The sequence below is a fragment of the Nanorana parkeri genome, unplaced genomic scaffold (genome assembly GCF_000935625.1).
Source record: "Nanorana parkeri isolate BGI_ZX_2015 unplaced genomic scaffold, ASM93562v1 scaffold201, whole genome shotgun sequence".
NCBI lineage: Eukaryota > Metazoa > Chordata > Amphibia > Anura > Dicroglossidae > Nanorana > Nanorana parkeri.
Genome location: NW_017306469.1, coordinates 521,278 through 543,009, shown reverse-complemented (window position 1 = coordinate 543,009; position 21,732 = coordinate 521,278). Strand labels below are relative to the sequence as shown.

Sequence of the window (21,732 nt, the reverse complement as noted above, 5' to 3'; positions counted from 1 at the left end):
GCCACAAATATACATTACAGTATTGTCAACATTATTATTATGTTGTCAACTAAATGAGGATGTAATGGGACGTATGATACATTATACACCAGTGTCCTATTTATATTTCCATATTATCTGTAACTTTATAAAATAATCGGCATGGTTCTGGTCACCTTGTGATGTCTAGTATTGCCCTGTATGAACTCTTCTGTGTCACAGCAATATAAGTGAATCCTCTCCAGCAAAAGGATTGATTCACTAATCTGAGAGAGATCACATTAAAGCTGTATGATCTCCTCTTCCGGCAGCTGCCTAAACTCTCAGGAAGAGGATTAATTGTAGATTGAGCCGCAATTCTTATTTATGCTATTCCATGATGTGGCTGCTTTCAGCTACCCTACCACCACCGACATAAACACACGTTCAGCTGGGGGATCCTTTAAAGCTCAACTCCAGGCTGGGCATCCCCTTCCCCATTTCTTGCCCACCTTTCTTGGATCTTCCTTCCTCTCCTGCCACCTGTGTTTTTATAATTGTATATATACTGTGAGTTGGGGGAATAAGTAGCGGGTGCAATGGCTCCCTGGGGTGAGCACTCTTGAAAGGTTTAGAGACCAGACCAGTGACCTGTCTTCAAACAGTGGTACATTTATTGGTGCAACACACAGGCTATATACAGTGCTGTACAGTGCTCAAATAAAGTAAACACTTCAAAAAACAAAATCCTAGCCGCGTCCCGGCACTAACTAAACATACGATAGTCCTGACTACCCACCTGTACAAACCTATTGTTTGTCAGGCTTCCGCAAAACACCATGACCAACTTTGTGCTCCAGCAGATTGACACTGTCTGCTCCCCAGGCTCCAGAGCCCTGTCTGTTTGCCTCACCTGCACTAAATTGCCACTGAGGCAAAGTGTACAACCTGGGGCTTACTAGAGGTTCCGGAAGGTGTAAGAGAGGAATCTGGGTGACACATAAACCCCGGACAGGACCTCTCCTTGCTCTCTACATGATGACCTGCTACAATACCTTTTTCCTGAGATCTTCATTCCAGTCAAGTCACATTACAACTTTTCTTCCACCGGTAGGCAGTCTTTAATGTCACTAACATAATGACGCAAGCTCAGTTCCCTGCAGCATTTTCCATGAGCCCAGGGTGGCTTAATGATGCACTCACAGGGTGTATGTCCATTAAAGTGATATTAAAGGTTTTTTTTTTTTTTTTATCTTCACAACTAGGAGGCCCAACCTTTCTATAAAAATGCTGTTCTTCTTCTTTAAAAAGTTTTCTCTTCCTGGTTTTCTTGTTAGTCTCTGCAGCGCTCTCTCCCCGCCCCCTGCATGGGAGCCTCTATCATCTAAGCGGGTGCTATAGAGGCACCCGTGCATGATTGTGCCCGCAGTGGCTGTGTGCGTCCATAGACACACACAGCCCGGCGGCAGGCCACACCCCTCCTCTACGACCAGCAGTTTGATTGATGGCTCCTCTGCCATCAGTATCCTTCCCCAGAACCAGGATTTTTATGACTTCTTAAAGTGACAATAAACTCAGTATTTAAATCTTAAACATTAATTTAAGTACCTTAACTATTAACAATACTGTATCCTGTGAGTGCATTATTTGAGTGTAGATCCTCAAATCATCCCTGAGTTCATGATGACACTGTCCTTCCTTCTGGAGGGTGGCTACTTTTGTTCCCCATGCTCCCTGTGTGTGTTGTAAAATAGCCACCACTCCAAACTCACTCCTGTGAAAATCGAAAATCTTATGTTTAGCTTACTAATATGTATTAAGATTGTACACAGAGCTTACACAGTGTCTGACCCCAAGCTTCAACTGAGGAACAAAGAAGGACTTGGAGCATGGACTGGGGTGGATGGGTTCAGTATTACATCAGCAGAACAGGGAAATTTCATTTTTAATCTCATGAGATGTCAGGGAAAGGCATTTTCCTCCCCTGAAATGATGTGCATGGCCACATATTTTAGTCACATGTGCCAGAGTACCAGGAAGTAAAGGGAGATCTAGTAATCTGCACCTAGTTAAAATGGCCACTGTCAGAAGACTGGGAGAGAAAAGCGAAATAAGGTATGCAAAGACTACAAACCTGCAATTATCTAGAAGTATGTGTTTGTAGATTGTCATTACTAAACATTTATAAAGGTGTGTTGTTATTTTAAAGATATGGGTATAGGTCCGCTTTAAGAGAGGGCTGATGCTAAAAGGAAAATGAAAGTCAAACGGTGTTTAAGCTATTTCAAATGCTGATAAAATCACTTACAATGGATGCTGCTCCATGATGTTTAAAGGTTTTTCGATTCCTGCACAATTAGTTGGTCCCTTGAGCACAGACCCTGATATGCTGTTTTAGGGGGGCTCCTTTCCCTTTGAGAGGCCTATGGAGTCACCCTGGTGTGTAATAGAAAGCTGTGTGTGTCTCCACAGGCACAGCAATGCAGAGGCCATTCCTCTGATCCCTGCTCCACTTTCCTCTTGCCTTCTCCAATCCAGTAGATGGATGCCTTGTGGTCTTGTACTCAACAGGAAGTTCAGGAAAGTGGAGCTGAGAAAGTTGGAGCTGTTGAGAAACATGATGACTGTTAATATTTTAGCAATTATAGAACAAAAAAATTTGCCGGGCGATGTATGTTTGATTTGGATTCAATACTGAAAAAAAAGAGTTTAATACTACTTTAAGGGAAGGACATTGCTCTATGCACTAGGAGCTCCACACACAGCATCAGCATTAACTTCTGTCACTGAAAGCCAATGTATCCATTTTGTGGCTCCATTTTTCATTATTTAAAATCACAGAATCACAAATCAGTTCATTATATTTAACGACGCAACTGAACAACACTTACAGTGCGTGAACAATGAATGCTTGGGTCATTTTTGTTGCTGAGTAACATTCTGTTGTGCTGTAACTGGCACAGACAAGCTGCTGGTCACTTGGCATTCAGATCCTGCAAAGTCAGTAGTACAGAAGAGAGTTACCACTTTAGCAAAGACAAGATTCCTCTGCCAAGAAATTCTGGAGACGGGAAAAGTTACCGCCCAATAAACACTGAACTATTTTTATTCCATCCATTAGTAGGAAAAGCCGCTACGGGCATATGACCAGAGGCCAGATAATAGAGTTTATTACAGTATAGATTATGCACAATATAGAAAATAAAACAATAAAAGTACAATAAATGTTTTACAATTACCTGCACACTGGTATACTGGCTTAGTACCTTACATTATAGGATGACCCTCATCAGGCACAGATTTGTTAAACAGCAACAAAGGGAGACAAAGGCGCAATGGGGACTACATGATGCTTTTTACTTTACTACAAATTAATTTTTTGTAAGTGCACATGTATAAAGTTCCATCTAACCAAACTGATGGTGCAGTTTTTGATAGATGCAAGTGCTGCAGCTACCATAACGGCACCTCTGGGCCAGTTTCCTGGCAGTAGAGTAAGATGGGGGGGACCAAGCCTTATAATATGTTGTATGAATAAAATATGTCTAGGGAAGCGTGATGTCTAAATCCAGCCCGGCCAGTGAGTTGATCCTTACACTGGAACTGGAATTTATAATTCTGGGACAATGGTAGCCTTATCTCCTCACTGTATTTCCGGACTTTTTTTAACCTATCTTGAAGTTTTACCACTCTAGGCGAATGTATTTCATGCAGTCCCCCCGTGCTCCTACCTAACAGGTACATGTGCACTCATTGGGAATGTATCTTTCTGTGAAAGCTCATCCATGTACAGTTGGACATCGCTGGCTAGCAGTGGTGAGATTCGGATTCGCCCAATGATACATTTTGTTGGAAATTTTCACTATTCAAATTTGCCTCAAATAGATGAATTGTGGGCGATTTCACGGTGGGTGAATTTTGTCTTTCACCCATAATGCTGTCATGAGGGGTGACTGGACTGAAGTGGTCCCTCCTGCTACTCTATAGGGGTTTGGATTTAGCTGAGTGCTGACCCCAGCTAGTAACCCCTAGGTTCACCCTACCCGTACACCACGAACTACAAGTTAGAAAGTCAACAGAAAATAGGTCTGGATCAGATAAAAGAAATGTGCATAGCAGCAGAGTAGGTCTCTGGGTCAGTTTAAAAGGTCAGGGCAGACAGTGTATAAGGATAACTAGGATACAGCCAGAGGTCAAAGGCAGGCAGTGGACAAGGATAACCAGGATACAGCCAGAAGTCAGGGTAGGCAGCAGACAAGGATAACCAGGATAAAGTCAGAAGTCAAATAGGCAGTGGACATGGATAACCAGGATAAAGTCAGAAGTCAAATAGGCAGTGGACATGGATAACCAGGATAAAGTCAGAAGTCAAATAGGCAGTGGACATGGATAACCAGGATAAAGTCAGAAGTCAAATAGGCAGTGGACAAGGATAACCAGGCTACAGCCAGGGGTCAGGGCAGGCAGCAGATAAGCTTAACCAGTGTACAAAATCAGAGGTCGGTACACAGGGATCAATGTGAGGGTGCAGGTCGGATAGCGGAACGCTCTCCAGAGGCTTGACAGGCAGCTAATAATAGTGTTGCTCAGAGAGCAAGCTGAAATCTGCAGGAGTTAAAAAATAAGCCAAGCAACAAGAAGCACCGGTTCTGATTAAAGACCGGATGACGGGAGGCGAAGCCACACAAATGGGTTGTGGCCCATCGGAAGAAGCGTCTATTACAATTGGCAGCAGGGGCAGGGAGCAGGCATACAGATGGGCTGTGATCAGTCAGGAGAAGAGCACTGCTATGAATAGCCGCAGCTGAGAGGAGGAGAGCGTTGCCCTAACTCACTGTGTCTTGTCAGATGGAGGACACCACTCTGGCAGGAAGCAACTGTGACACTCTAGCTAAAACCCGGCAAATGCGCACAGTGTAACTACACCACTTTAAATTTCAGAGTTGTCACCACAACTGGAGGTCAGTGGAAAAATCTACCAGTGGGACTTTTTTTTAGTGACAGCTGTCAAATGTTGGGTTTCGGACATTCATTGAATTACCTGTTGATTTGCTAGGACAGGAACTGAGGGGCTCCACAACTGGAACACAGACATTAATTAAGACCTGAGAAAGGTTTTAACCCACTGGGGCATAGATATGGGGGAGTAAGGGGGTCCTAGATGCAGTGGTGAATATTTGGAGGGGGAGGGTGTCTGTAACAGGTACCAGCACTTAGTGGGTGCCCCCGTTTTATTATTATTACAGCCAGCCACTGACCACCAATGCTGGGGGGGTTGATTGTTACAGCCAACCACTGACCACTGAACTAATGCTGTTTTTTTTTTTATTTTTACAGCCAGCCACTGACCACCAATGCCGTTGGGGGGTTTGGGTTGATTGTTACAGCCAACCACTGACCACTAATGCTGGGGGGTTGTTTATTATTATTACAGCCAGCCACTGACCACCAATGCTGGGGGGGTTGATTGTTACAGCCAACCACTGACCACTAAACTAATGCTGGGGGGTTGTTTATTATTACAGCTAGCCACTGACCACCAATGCCGGTGGGGGTTGATTGTTACAGCCAACCACTGACCACTAATGCTGGGGGGTTGTTTTATATTATTACAGCCAGCCACTGACCACCAATGCTAGGGGATGGGTTGGGTTATTTTAATAGTCTGCGATTAATCGTTCAATGCTGAAGGGTATTGTTGTAGCCAGCCACTGACCACCAATGTTGAGGGGGGACAGCATGCCACTGACCACCAATGTTGAGGGTGGACAGTCTGCCACTGACCACCAATGCTGGGGGTTAACACAACTACAACTGATCAACAATGAATGGGGGATTATTGAGGCCACTTACACCATCGCTGGCGGCTACTATTACTGCCAATGACACCAGTGCTGGGGCTTATTTTACTCTCACACTACAAGCTATACACTATGAAGCGACACCCACTTTTTTGGCCACGCTGCCTGGTGTTTGGCGGGCGGTGTGTTCTTCTTAATACTTTCAAGGCGTCCATCCTAACTATTTTTAAATGTTGGTAACTATGCAGGAGACAAGGTCTCTGAACTTCTGTATGTCGAATGGATTGATATACTAAAAAATGATCTACATAGTAGATAACTATTAGTTATGACTATTCGTTTTATGTAACACTGTATATTACAGCCTTTCTTTTACCTTTGAGGAACTCTTACACAAATGTTCAGGTCTCTGCAAAAACCCTGAAATAATAAATCACAATACGTGAACGTCATCGGTGAATTGTAAATATCAAAACAATTGCAAGAGTAAATCATAAAATGTACCTTTCTAACACCGAGCTTGTTTTTTGCTGCATGACATTCAGTTCTGTGGGAACACATTGGCATTAGCATTCAGTGTCAAAAAATATTTTTGCATTGGTGTTCAGAGGCTAAAAATACTTTAATGTACGGTGCCCTACAGAATATAACGGTGCCATAGAAATACAGGACTTACATTGGCAACAGGAGGAGAATAATGTCCCTTGAGTTGTTGTCGGTGAGAAAACAATGTCCCTCATATTGGTGTCAATCGGAAAAAAATTCCCTGTTGGCATGTATGCACGGGGCACTGGTATTAGTATTATGTACCACTGGCCACAAACAAAGTTAGTGGGGTGTTCGCTTCTCCCACTGACACCAGTATAAACCACTAACACTGACACAAATGTAAACTACTCCCGATGACACCAATGTAAACTATTCCCACTGACACCAATGTAAACTACTCCCATTGACACCAATGTAAACCACTAACACTAATGTAGACTACTCACACCAACACCAAGGTGAACCACTGGCACTAATGTAGACCACTCATTCTCACAGCAATATAAACTACTAGCACAAATGTAGACAACTCACACTGACACCAATGTAAACCACTGACACAAGTGTAAACCACTAACACTAATGTAGACCACTCACACTGACACCATTATAAACTACTAACACTAATGTAGACCACTCACACCAACACCAATGTGAACCACTGACACTAATGTAGACCACTCACACTGACACTAATGTAGACCACTCACACTGAACCCCCTTATGTAGACCAATCACACTGACACCTATGTAAACCATTAATACTAATGTAAACCACTCACACTGAAACTAATGTAAACCACTTACACCAACACTAATGTAAGCCTCTAACACTAAGAAGAAAGCGGTTGGGATTGACGTTTTTGCGCTGAGAGACGTTTTTGCGCTGCGTCTGGCCATTCTTCCTCCAACCCTGCCACATCCCTCAACCCAGGCACATTGGCTCTCTTGCCACCTCTAGGGCAGAACACCTGGAGACTTCTTGCAGAACCCCAGTTCAGAAACCCTGGTGCATCAGATTTTTTATCTACTTTAGGAATGACACAGAAAAAATAAGTGAAACCATTAAAGAATAATAACGTCAAACTAAGGTCTCCCTGTATAGAAAAGAATATATACTAACTTGTCCCATTGTTTGCGCCGCTGATCTTTGCATCTGCAATGTCGGGAGTGTTCAACGCCTGCCACCCCACTAAGCACTGTGGATCCATACCTCAGCCTCTAGGTCACTGTAGGGATGTAGGAACCGGTTGATCAAGTCAAAGAGCACAGAGAAGGACTAGGATTAAATAGCCTTTTGCTTATGGTTGTGGGCGTGGCACGGTATCAGTGACTTCAATGGGCGTGTTTGGCAAGTGGCACTGCCTGAGTTAAATATTGCTGCACTGTAAAGTTGTGGCATTGTGTATGGACCTGAGTGGCTGTTATGTAAATTTGTAGGTAGGTGATTGGGCTGGTGGTAAAAATGTCAATCAACCGCCTGCTTTTACCACCCATAAAAACTTAAACTAAATGTAGACTGGGCCATGCATGCATAGCTCAGTGTACAGTATCGGCATAGCTTGGTGCCAGGACAAACCAAACTAGCACAAAAGGCTATTTTTTCTTTACTTAATGCATTCTCTGCATTAAGGTAAAAAATATCCCGCTACCTATCCATGCCCCCACCCCCAAACACTTACCTATAACTCCACGTCCACCACCACTCGCTCCCAGACGATCTTTGATCTGCCCCTTAAGTTCTGGGTTGAGAGGAGAGATCCCGAGGCCACTGAAGGCAGGGCAGTGATAGTCTGCTGCACCTGCCTGTCAAGATGCTGAGAGGAGGGAGGAGGTGGGGAAAGTTGTGTGGCTTGTTAAGTGCTGTGTGTGTCAATAGATGCACATAGCACGGCTCAATTCCAGGGTCAGGAGTGCGCACACACGGGTGTCTCCTTTGCAACCTGCTAGATGAAGGAGACACCCATAAACAGGAAAAGAGTGGTTGCAGTACATGCGGTGAAAAATTAAGTGAAATAGGCAGTATTGAAGAAGAAAAAAAGTACAAATAGCGCTCCTGTGGATAATTTTTTTTTAAAAACACGAGGGTTTAATATCACTTTAACTCCCATGTGCATGCGCGGAGTCACGTCATCCTGGCCGGCCAATCAAGACCACCAGAGACTCCAAGACCGAAAGATGACAGGGCGAAGATGATAGCGCCAGCGAAAAATCGATGACGGAAATGGCCACCATCACATCGTTGGAGAAGGGCTCTATGCAATGCAAGTGTGCCAAAATATGTATCTATGCCAAACACATTCTTTGTGAGCGGTTTAGTTACACTTTAAAAAAAATAATTGCCCCCCCAATTGGAGTGAGATCACATGATTTACAACAGTGGTTGTCAACTTACAAGTGATGTGCAAGGGCCCAACCCAGTTTGCCAAAGCCGGAGTAAAACTGTGACTGAAACCCCCCTCCTTCCAGTCCAATCAGTTACGACAGGGGCATTCCACAGCCCACAGACACATTTCACCAAGGGGCAGGAAATGCCCATGCCGCAACTTATTGGGCGGGGAGGTGTGTGTGTGTGACAGTCAGTTTTGTGTGGGCCGGCTGGGCCGAACTGGGTTCACACCAAGCCCCCTCACATGACTACAAGGTATAGACTGAAGACGTCTTAGAGGAAATGGTCAGATTATTTTAGGCTGCATTCACACCAAAATAGGAAGGAAATCACAAGTCAACAGATCAGAGGGTCCGTTGACTTGCAATTGTACCCTCCGATTTCCTTCTGATCTGTTTTTCAATGGAAGGGTAGGGTAAAACGAATGGGTGTGAATGGGGCTCGTTCACCCTGGAACCGTTACGTTACACTGAAAGAAAAGTAGTGCATGTGCTACTTTTGTTCAGTGGAACGGAACAAAGCCAACTAGCTCTATTCACACCCATTAATTTTCGGTGCCCTTCTGTTGAAAAACAGATTGCAACGCGTCTGCTGTGAATGAACCCTAAGGCTCCATTCACACCTGAGCGGCTGTCCGCGTGTATTCGGCTGTACGGATATGCGCTGAGCCGCTCTACACAAGGAATTCAATGCACAATGTACATCGTTTAGACCATTATGGGGGCCACTTGGATAAAAAACAGCGGGGCCCCCGAAATAGTCCAAGCGCGATAATCCGGCAGATTCTGCACGTTCGCAGCTATTTAATAAATCCGTGCAGATTTTAAAATATTAGCGTTTTCGTCCTGCAGGTCTTCCGCACAGAACTGCAAACGCTATGTGTGAACGCAGGAGACTAAAGTCATACTGTAGGGGTCAGTTAGAGACTGGGGACATGTCACATAAAAATATTAGCGATTACTGTCATTGGAGGCCCCTTTTCAAATCAATGCTCCCTTTACTGACTTCTGGGGCCCCACTTCAAACATCAAAGGGCCCTCGGGGCCGAAGGTTAGGGACTAGGGATTTATAATCACGTGGCAAAGTTGTGGACCTGCAATGTCAGCCTGGTCTGGCACAATGCCACCTCTCTGATGGCCACTGCAGAGTCCACCAAATCGCCTGCCAGTCACACTCCGCTTAGCAGCCGCTCAGCTCTGGCACGGAGCGCTGATGAGTGCGCCGGCAGCACGCGCCTCCACACCACCCTACTGCGCGCTCCCGCGCTTCCTTCGCTGACGTCGTGAGGGCGCGCGCCTCGTTCACGCGCACACGGGAAGAACGAGAGAAAGAGTGGAGGGGGAACAGAGTAAGAGGAACGTGTAGGGGAGAAAGTGAACCGGACGGGACCGGGAGAGCGCAGGAGGAGGACGGCTCACGAGCACAGCCTCAGCTGCGTGTCTTGGAGGGGAGGACGCCTGACCTTCTCGGTAAGGGATTAGGAGGAGGAGGGGTCTCCGGTGTAACGGTGAGTGGTGGGAGGGCCAGTGTTCGCATTCACCCTCCCCTCCGCGCCTGCGGTGCCTGGTGCTCTTGCCGCAGTTCTCTCCGCGGTCCGCGTTCTACACATAACCCAACGCTGACAGGGGCGCCCCATCTTACCTGTCATTCCCTTTCTGCCTCTGTGCCATGCTCAGGAGCAGTTCGTGTCACGTTGGGCAGATGTTCCTGATTTACTATTGACAGTCCCAGATTTAGCAGCTTTTGTCCCTGCAAATGTCCCTGGCTGTCCACACTGATCAGTGACACAGGGAACCTTTTTCTTCTGCATGCTAAAGATAAGGACTGAATCAGTGCCTATCCAGGGCCTCTTTTGATCTGTGATTTGGAGTAGCTTTTAAAAAAAACTGGAGAAAAAATATTTTCCATCTGAAGAAAGTTCTGAGCGAAAAATGTTCATTGGTTCTCCATGGCAGCATTGAATGTGTCAAGCTGAGATGTATGAATCCGGCTGCAAAGTGTTCTTTGGAAGATCATTTCAAATATTGGCAGCTGTGCAGTGCCACCCTGGCAGAAAGAGCAGGGCCCTTTAAAATCCACCGGGCAAGTGTAGGATGTCAGATTTTGACTACGTTGATGACAGAAGTGCTGCCATTTGTCCCTCCTGGCATGGCTATTCCTAAACGTGCCTGTGCCAGTCATTAGGGGTTAACAGTCTTGCAGATGTCACCGTATTGTGGTGTCTAGCCATCTCATTTTTTTTTTGTCTTGCATGATGCAGAGTTTTGTCTCCTATTGTTTTTTTTTTTTTTTTTTTATTCTGTTGTTTATGTTTGTTGGAATATGATGTGCATGCCAATTGACTTTCATGCTGTGCGCAAGATCTGTCAGGAGTGGGAACTTCCCAAGAAACTATGCGTTTCGGCATGTCTTGCTATGCAGCAGCTGGCAGGCTTGCTGGAATTTATAGTCCGCTGGCTCTTGCTGGTCCACATAACTCCCAGATAAAGTCTGGCCACAAAGCTATAAAGCGTTCTTGTAGCAGTACTTTCTGTTTGTTTATTCTTTGTTATTGTGTAGTTCTTTTTTAGTGTTATGTGGTGTATATACTTTGTTTTGCACCAGAGATGTGATGTGAGCTGTCAGATAGTTATTGGACCTTTGACCAGTTTCCTTCCAGCCTTGTTAACACTGAGCTCCCTCTTGCAGTGCAAATTACTCAGCCGGCTGGTTGGTGTGTGTTTTTGCTTTGGATGCCGGAATTTCATAATATTTGTTATACAGGAAAGAGGTTATATGGGTGCCTAAGAGGTAACTGGAGCCAAACCTTTTTTATTTTATTTGAAGAAAATAATCTTGAAGTGATTTTAAAGTGACACTTATCTCAGGAATTCAATCTTAAAAATACATTAAAGTACCTTAACTATTAACAAAAATGTATCTTATTTGTGTATCACTCGGCTGTAGAATCTCAGATCATCTCTGAATTGGTGCTGACACTGTCCTTCCTTCTGGAGGGTGGCTACTTTTGTTCCCCATGGTCCCTGTGTGTGTTGTAAAGTAGTCACCGCTCCAAGCTCGCTTCTGTGATGGCCTGCAAGCTCAATTTGTATTGAGGTTGGGGATAAGGATAACACAATGCTTCAAGTGTGTACCTGTCATTTGCTTAGTCTGCAGGCAAATGTTGGGCTGACAAGAAGCGAAACTGTCAGGTCGCAAGAAACTGCTTTCTTATCAGGGGATCATAGTCAATTAATAGAATCCTCATCAGTATGGTGGCCAAGGTGATGCACCAGGCGTGCTTGTTTAAAGGGTATGACAAAGCAAAATAAAACAAGCCAGCCCGCCCTCATGTTTTTCACACGTCTGCTGCAGTATTTGCACAATGGCCATGCATTCAAGTACCCTAACTCTTAATAAAAATGTAGGGCCGCAACCAACTAATCGATAATGAGAATAGTTGTCAACTATTCTCGTTATCAATTAGTTGGTTGGATCTCCTTGCTCTCTCCTCCATGCTGGGAGGAGGGCACAGCAAGCTGTGGGTGGGTGCAATGGCCAGCCTGCTATTGGCTATTGCACACGCCCACTACCTGTTGTATTTACATTCAGCTGCTGCCTGTGGAATCTTGCCACTGGCAGCTGTCATTCCCGGGCTGAAGCTATTCAAGCGCCATGTGCTTACAATACAATTTTTTTAAATAATATATAAAAGTCATTTTTGGTTTTGGCCTGACAAATTCTGCTGCGGGAGGTGCGTTGCAGTGCCATTAATTTCAATGGCACCCCAAACGCACTTCCCACCCACAGTGCACGCGGTACCGCCTGCACTGGAATGCACGGTACTGCAATGCTGTGCATTCCAGTGCAGTGAATATTTTAGGTTAAGGATTATATTTATTTAATTTTTTTATTTGATCGAAAAAATAATCGGCCAACTAATCGATTATGAAAATAATCATTAGTTGTAGCTCTATGAAAATTTATCTTATTTGTGTATCACTCAGCTGTAGATCCTCAAATCATCTCTGAATTGGTGCTGACACTGTCCTTCCTTCTGGATGGTGACTACTTGTGTTTCCCATGGTTTCTGTGTGTTGTAAAGTAGTCACCGCTCCAAGCTCACTTCCGTGATGGACTACAATCTCACGTTTAGTTTACTAATTTGTATCGGGGATTGCAGTCTATCACAGGAGCGAGCTTGGAGCGGTGACTACTTTACAACACACAGAAACCATGGGAAACACAAGTAGTCACCATCCAGAAGGAAGGACAGTGTCAGCACCAATTCAGAGATGATTTGAGGATCTACCGCGGAGTGATAAACAAATAAGAAACATTTTTATTAATAGTTCAGTTACTTGAATGCATTTTTAAGATTTAACTCCTGAGTTTATTGTAATTTTAAACATGTTGCAAGTACAGGAAAAATAACTGTTGATATGTCATAATCATAATGTTCTCCTACCTTCCTCTTTGGAATAACAACACTGTATTTCCAGCTCTGAATTCCTAAGAAAATTGTGTCAGCCCTGCATACTTAAATTCTGATGCATTAAAAAGAACTGTGTTCTCTCTTCATCCCCATCCCCCCATCTACATACTGTAGCCCCTCTTGCACAGCTAGAGAGCACAGCAAGTTATCAGCTCACAAAATTTCTGGCAAGGCCAGCAGGATTTTTTTTTTGCAATTTGCAAACAGATATGCCCGAACAGTTACAATAGTATATTTATCAGACCAAAGGGAACAAATAAGAGAAGTCAATGAGTGAGACACAGATGGGAAAAGAATGTCCAGGGAGTAAATGGAAATCTGAATGGGACACAGATGGAAGAAAATCCCCTACTGTATACAAAAAAAAGTTTTGGGTTTAAATACATTTTAATTTCTTTTTAAAATTACATGAAACATTAAATAAGAGAGTGTAACAGCTAATGATTACAAAACACAATTTGAAGGGTATGTAAACCCTAACAATTAAAGAAGAGCTCCAAGCAGTTACAAAAGTAACCCTTGCAGTCGGGCTACCCCCGCAATGCAAGTGTTAGGTGCTTGTTTTGGTTTAGGGTCTAAAACAAAAAATCCTCAATCCTGCCTGGCTGCTAGACCGGTCCCGGCAGCCTCTCTCCCCCTCCACTTGGGTCGAGGCTTCTTAGGTCCTAGAGAAAAACAAGCCCCTTGCATTGTTGGGGGTAGCCCCACTGGAAGGGTTTATTTTGTTTTGTTTCTTTGTTAGGGTTTATATACCCTTCAAATTGTGTTTTTTCATTGTTCGCTGTTGGACTCTCTTATTTAATGTCTCGTGTTATTTTAAACAGAAATTAAAGTGTATTTAAACCCAAAACATTTATTTGGGGATAGCGTAGGAGTATTTTTTCTTCCATCTTTGTCCCATTCAGATTTCCATTTTGTCCCTGTCCTGTATATACAACAGGGCAGTTGTCACCTGAACAAGTGTCTCTATCGGAAGATTTCTCCTCTATTCCTGTTCAAATGAGAACTCAAAAGTTAGGCTGCCCCTTCGTGTGCGGCCGTCCCCGCACCTGGCGGAATCCTGACCGTGCGGCAATCGTGCACAAAACCACGCGGATTGCCGCACGGAGTCGCCCACTGCAGCTGATAGCGCTGTGGGTGCCATTATTTTCTAATGGAACCCCAGTCACACCGGGCGGATCGCGCAGTTTCCCGCCGCAATTCCACCCATGCAAGTGAACACAATCGTGGCTAAAAAAAACCCCTGCGTTGTATGATCGCAAAAAAAAGTACTTTTTGTAGCGATTGCCGCGCGGATGTCACCCAATTTGAAATCAAGGGGGCCGCGTGGAAACCACTGTATGCACTAGCACACAATTGCGCGTCCCGGGCGTCGCTGTGGTGTGGACCTAGCCTTAAGGCAGCATTGCAGTGTGAACAGGGCACATTGAAAATAATGATTTTCTATGTGCCCTTGTGGTGACTGATGTTGATCAGGTGCAGAAAAACACCAGTCACTGCACATAGTGTAAACTGGTCCTGAGCGCCCATTCACACAGTAGCATTGCTCTAAATGCATGGTACGCAGGGCATGTAGCGTGCGGTACTGTGCAATTGGTGTGTTGCATTGACATTCATTTGAATGGCATACCAACACGCCTCCTGGCGGCCGGTACCACAATATTGTGCGTTGCAGTACCATACATTGTGCTGCTCTGCAATGCACGTCCGCCAGAAGATGCATTGGGGTGTCATTCAAATGAATCACATTGCACCTAGTGTGTGGTACCGTGCATTTAATGCAATGTTAGGGTGTGAACAAGCCCAAATTCTTCCCGTGTGAAAGTGCTGAAATCTTTTCTCTGAAATCCAGTTTGTCAAGGCTTGGCCCTCCAGTAAGGCCTGGTTCACACTTGGGCGTTTTACAGCGTGTTCCTACGCTCTTTAAAATGCTCAACATGTGAAAACCAATGATTGCCTATGGGCATGGTTCCCACCTGGGCGTTTTACAGCGCGTAGGAACACTCTGCAAAACGCCCTACGCCCAAAGAAGTACAAGGAGCTTCTTTGGGGCGTATTTGCCGCGTATCCATTGGGATACAGCCAGGTAGCCCTCGGAAACGCGCGTTTGTCACACTTTTTTTTGTCGAACCGTGGTAAAAACACGCTGCATGAAATGCGTGACAAACGCGCATATTCAATACGCCTAGGTGTAAACCCAGCCTAAAGGTGACATGAAGCACCATATCATGTACAGTGAAAAGACAGACCAGGCTTAGGCAGCCTCGGCACTTCCAGCTGTTGAAGAACTACAAGTCTCATGAGGCATTGCAAGACTCGGACAGCCACAGGCATGAATCTCAGAGGTAGAGGCATGGTGGGACTTGTGGTTTCAGCACAGCTGGAGGGCCGAGGTTGCCTATACCAGAGGTAGACCGGCTGCTCTTCAGTCCTTGAGATTTGTTGACGTGCTGGAAAATCTCTGCAAGTATCATCATCTCATTTGCCTTCATTACCAGACCATTTCAGAAGATATTATAACATCGTTTATGCGTTTCAGGCCTGGCATGGGCAACTTTATAAAGGAATGTCCAAAGAAACCGATAATGGAAGTAGAAGTAAATAAAGACTTTTGGTGACACACGCTTATTATTTTGTACATTGTATTTGTGTTACTTGTTACATTTTAGTAGAATATTGGATGTTTAGTAGAATATTGGATCCCATGTCAATGTTTCTGAGAACCAATGCAGAGTATTTCCTTTTTCTATTAGGAGAGATGATCCTTTACCTTCTTTCTGTCTTATGTAATGATAGCAGTCGGTATGGTGACAGGTCTACGGTGTGATGTGAAACTGAGACCCATTATTTTTTATTGTCTAGTTCTTTTCTCAGATACAGAATATGGAAGTGAAGTAACCATGCGGTAGTTCTAGGTCTGGTGCTGGCTGTAATGTGATTCTGGGAACTCTGGATGATACTTCCACTTCCTCATGGTGTGCAGAGGTTGCTGGCAAGCGGCCAAGGTTCAAGATTATATCCAAAGCTTTACAGTGATGTTAAAGTCAAAAGGTTTTTTATTAGGGATGCACTGATACCGATACTAGTATCGGTATCAATGCCGAGTATTTGGGAGAGTACTCCGATGCCTAGCCCGATACTTGGGCTTCCGGTATCAGGAAGCCGTGTAGCACGTCATTACACGCTGCTCGGCTTCCTGATTGGCCGGGAAACCGGCTCCATGCTCTCTCGTCACTTGTAGTGATGGGCTGGATGTTCGAGTCGAACATAAGTTCGACTCGAACATAGCATGTTTGAGCGTCGTCGAACGCAAGAACTTTGTGGGATGTTCGCGGTTCGTTCGACTGCGCAACTTCCCACAAGGCAATGCGCCTTCTGAATCTCTAATTGGGTAAAGGCTTGCACCTGACCACAGGTCAGGTGCAAGACTTTGCCCAATCAGGGCTCAGTACTCTGTTAGAGCCACGATTGGGCAAAGCCATGATGATTTTGCCCAATCATGGCTCACCTGTCAGATGACTTTAAACTACACAATTGGGTGGAGCTAGCTGTCACATTGTTTACGTTTTGCCGGCATCTGTCAAAATGCCACTGGCGGGAGTCCGCGGGGAGAAGATGGGACGGGGATCGGCGTTTAAAAAAATTATTATTATTTATGTTTGTTTTTTTGTATTTCGTTATTGTCGTGCACAACGCTGGACGCCATGATTGACCATGGATTATGTTGTTGGATCCATTTTTGGGGTTTAAAAAAAAAAAAAGACTTGTCAAAAAGTCTGGACTTTTAATAACTATTGGGCATGCACGCCGTACGGATGTGCACGATTGTGTGAATGAGCCCTAGAGGCCTCAGTTAGAAAGTACAAAGCAATCTACCTTCTAGTTCTTTCTCATCACTTAGGTTGTGACAAGCATAAGAGACATTCCTGATATCCCGGCCTCCCACATTGGCTTCACTGGTGGTATCTCAGAGACTTGGCTGTACAGACATACAGTTGTACATTCTGCTGTATGCCTTATCTTTTAGATACTGTTTCACTTTCGGTTTGAGCTAATAAATGATTTTGCATCCAACAGCATGACTCAGTCAAACCACAGTGGGGAGGAATGTCCTTACTCCCCTATATCAAATTGGCAATTCCTATTTGTCATTAGAGAAGAACTCCGGGTAAAGAAATAACTTACCCTGCACTGCAAGGGTTAAAGTAGTATTAAGGTCTGGGCGTTTTTTACCTTAATGCATTCTCTGCATTAGGGTCAAAACAAAACGGCACAGCACCTTTTTTCTACCCCAGTCCCCTCCACACTTACCTGTCAGCTGCGCTCGTCCCTGCCGCCGGTCCCGAAGCGATCCTCCGTACCCCGAACTTCCGGGTTGCGGGAGGGAGGATACTGATGGCAGAGGAGCCACTGGCTCCTTCTGCCATCAGTCAAAGAGGGAAGGGGCGTGGCCTGCCAGGGCTGTGTGTGTCTATGGACGCACACAGCCACTGCGGAAACGAGCGCACACAGGTGCCTCCATTAGAACAATGGTGGCACGCGTGCAGGGGACGGTGGGAAGAGTGCTGCGGGGAGCCACTAGAAAACGAGGAATTATAAACTTTTAAAGAAAAAAAGCAACAGCCTCCAGCAAAGGAGGGTCTCCTTAAACGAGAAATGAAAAAATAAATAAATGTTTTAATATCACGTTTTGTCCAGGGGGGTTCAATTATAGCTATATTGCTTGCCTGATCCTCGGTCCTGTGACGGTCAGCACTCACCTGTCTTCCCCTCACCTGTCTTCCCCTCACCTGTCTTCCCCTCTGTTCCAGCTATGGAATTTTCCTCAGCATTCTCACATCTAATGCAAGTCAGTGGACCTGCATAAGATGTGATGATGTCAGCAGTCCATAGACCGTGGGAGCCTGGGGAAGAAGAAACTGTGGGGACCGGTCTAGCAGCCCGGAGGGAGTCGGTGGGATCACGGTTCAGGTAAGTAAATCTGCTGTATTTGAGCCCCCTAGACAAAATGAATACTTAACCCTTGCAGTATGGGGGTAGCCCACACAGGCTTTTTTTTATTAGCCCGGAGTCTTCTTTTAAGTAATTCCCATTAACGTGTGCAAAAAATGTGGAAAACAAAGGGTTAAGGAATGATAATCGTGAATTCACTTTACAGTCAAATAGCCAAAAAATTAGGGATGCACACCTCGTACTCGCCCAAATGCTCTGATACCTTCCCCAATACTGGAACTTCCCGTCAGAGGAAGATTTCTTCTGACCGGCAGTGCTGTAGGGGAACATAGAGCCAGCTACCCGTGCGATCAGGAAGCTGGGCGGAGAGTAATGACACGCCTCCCGGCTTCCTGATTGGCCAGGAAGCTGACATTCCGGCCAATCAGCATGGAGCCGGCTTCCTGGCCAATCAGCATCGAGCCGGCTTCCCAGTCAATCGGGAAGCTGGGAGGCGGGTCATTACGAATACTGAAAGCAAGATTTCGGTACTCGTACTCGATACCGAAAAACCAGTATCGTTGCATCTCTACTAAAAATCAATCAAATGCACATGCAGCAACACCTTTTAATCAAATTGTTTACACATTTTTAAAATACAGCATACATTTTGCATTTGTGAATTGAGCCTCTAATACATTATTATCAGAACGCTAGTGCTGTCCCTTGCATATCTTCATTATAAAGTATCCAAATGAAACGTCTATTTATTGATGCATATTGTCCGACAATCAAGCGCTTTTGGGGCCGCGCAGGGTCCCCTTCATCAGGCTCAAGAATTAAAGGGGAGCCTGTGCGGCCCCGAAAGCTCTTGATTGTCGCACAATATGCGTCAATAAATAGACATTTAGTTTGAACACTTTTTACTTTAATGTGCTGGTGACATTCTTTGTCAGATGTGTTGCAAGCGGCGCCATCTGCGGTCACTTCTACCACCCAGCACATTGATCTTTGGGATATCCGGTAAGGAGTGCAGCAGGGAATCCATATATTGCTTTCATTATAAAGAAGACTTGTCATGGATGACACATTGCACTACATCCACCACAGCCATATAAACAGATCTTGAACAAGCCTTGTTTTCTACTGAGCTCTTATCTGTGGGCCTCGTACGAGGCATGCGTTCTGTACAGATGTGATTACACCATCACTATTTGTGATAGAAAATTGCATCACATAAATACTGGACTATAACCACGGCTGACTAAAGCTGCTGGTCATATTATTGAAGGAATCCGCCTAGTAGCAGTTATGTGACTTAAACACAAACAGTGTATGCGGCGGGGTGAGTCATGGATGACAAGTCACTGGGCTGCCATGGCAGAGGCCTGGGACATTACTTATCCAGCAAACCTCATCATTCCTATGAGAGCCTGCTCTGAAAATGTAATTACTTTATAGAGCGACAACATGCACTGAGAAATCTGGTTATTAGACGAATAAGAGTCATTTTAACTGCATGTAATGATCAAAGCAGAACACAGGGTACACATTAATATACGTACATTCATCCAGCTTTGGCCAATCTAAAGTGACACAAAACTCAGGAGTTACATCTTAAAAATGCATTCAAGTGCCTTTTAATTATTAACAATAATGTAACTTATTTGTGTATCACTCAGCTGTAGATCCTCAAATCATCTCTGAATTGGTGCTGACACTGTCCTTCCTTCTAGAGGGGGGCTACTTTTGATCCCCATGGTCCCTGCGTGTGTTGTATAGTAGTCTTCGCTCCAAGCTCACTCCCGTGATGGACTACAATCTCAATACAAATTAGTAAACTAAACGTGAGATTGAAGTCCATCATGGAAGCGAGCTTGGAGCGGTGAATACTTTACAGCAAGCACTGGGACCATGGAGAAGAAAAGTAGTCACCCTCCAGAAGGGTCCACACCAGTTTGGAGATGATTTGAGGATCTACAGCCAAGTGATACACAAATAAGATACAGTTTTGATAATAGTTAAGATACTTAGCGGCATTTTTTAGATTTAACTCTTGAGTTTAGTGTCACTTTAAAATGGCATATGTCATACCTGAGCGGCCCAAAGGGATCCTGTAAAGCACTTTAGTAGCCACAGCCACTACAGTGCTGCTTACGGTCTTCCAGGTGATGGTACATCTCTGTGCTGAGCAGCTTTTTCTGAAAGCACAGGAGTTGGCTTGCTGGGCACATCAGAGAATGCGTAGTTATTTTTTTTATCAATAATTACAAGATGTCCTCTGATTGGACGAGGGATGGAAATGTAATGTCATCACCCCTCGTCCAATCAGAGAACGGCTAGTATTGTGTATGGCTACCATTTACAAAACTGTTGGGCAAAGGGATCAAGGTCCAGATTACCAGAAAATGGCAGTAGGGAGGACTGCTACACTGCATCAACGACTGAACAGGAAATTGAAGTAGGAAGTTTTGAAGGACTGGAAACAAAATAGTGTATTTATCGGACCTGTTTAGCATTTTTTTTTTCTTCTTTTTAGTCAACTGAAGTTTGGCTGTGTTGTTGATTGTCTTTCCACTAAAGTGACCGTATCAGCAGGGAGAAAAATCTTCCAACAGCAATACCATGCAAAAAGAAGCTTTAAATTTAGCTTTTCAGCTGGTGATGTGTTAAGGGATCCAGGGGCTGATGTTATCCAAAATTTCTGGGTGTGTTGAATAGCACGTCTCCCTACTGACTGCTGTGGTTCCTTCCTCTGACCCCAACATCACTACAGAGCACAATTGTGATGTAGGGGTTGGTGGGAGAAACCACAACAGGGTGCACACTATCCGATACACCCCAAGAGTGTCAGATAGTGGGGCACTGGAGACATTTCAAATTTCACACTGCCCACTGGAAAGGTAACCCTAACTCAAGGCTGCACCAGTGCCCGGAGTCAGGTAGCCAATGCTCCTTACAAATTACAGCTGGCACCTAACTTTTGAGGGTTTTTTTTAGTTGTCAATGGAATTTGCTGGATTGGACAGACTGGCTCCTGAATTCCATATTATTTCTCCAGCCCTGGTCTAACAGCCTTTTCACACCAGGTGTGTATTGGGCAGCCTTGCCCTTAGCAGTCACAAGGGAAAACCAAGGCAATTTGACTTGCTTACAATCGGCACAGTTGATGCCACCATGCTGTGGTGGTGTGCGCTAAAATAAGTACAGCGTGCTGGTGTGAATTGGACCTTCTTTTGCATGGCATTGTTGTTGGAAAATTTTCCACCCTATGACCGGATCACTTAAAAATAACCTTGCATGTGTAGTTTCCTTGTCATAATGCAGCTTCAGAATTCAGTTGTTTTTCTTCTTTCTATGGAACACTGTTGCGATATATAGTTTACTGGGATTCCCCTCTGTCAGCAGTTATCACTTCACTTTTGCCTTGTTGCTTTTATAAAGGAAGCATTATGTTACCTTATTTTAGTTAGGCTATTTTTAGAATGCCTTTTGTCTAATTACCAGAATTATTGCTGTATAGGTCTGCTAGGTCTTAGGCAGAATGTATGTCGGCATTGTTTTTCAGAAGCTTAGGTTATTTCTTACAGATTAATACATGCAAACTTGCTGTGTGTTACTGCAACTTC

The 21,732-nt window shown here is 44.6% G+C and overlaps 1 protein-coding gene across 2 annotated transcripts in view; it reads left to right on the top strand.

Moving 5' to 3' along the window:
* Nucleotides 1-9,996: 9,996 nt before the first annotated feature.
* The window catches only part of RABGAP1L (RAB GTPase activating protein 1 like), a 278,077-nt gene continuing 266,341 nt past the window's right edge, over nucleotides 9,997-21,732 (top strand). The window contains exon 1 of one of the 2 annotated variants that reach the window (XM_018555549.1): nucleotides 9,997-10,166. The gene's annotated coding sequence lies outside the window, so the exon portion shown is untranslated. The remainder of the gene's footprint in view (nucleotides 10,167-21,732) is intronic. The other variant, XM_018555546.1, reaches the window with a different exon arrangement.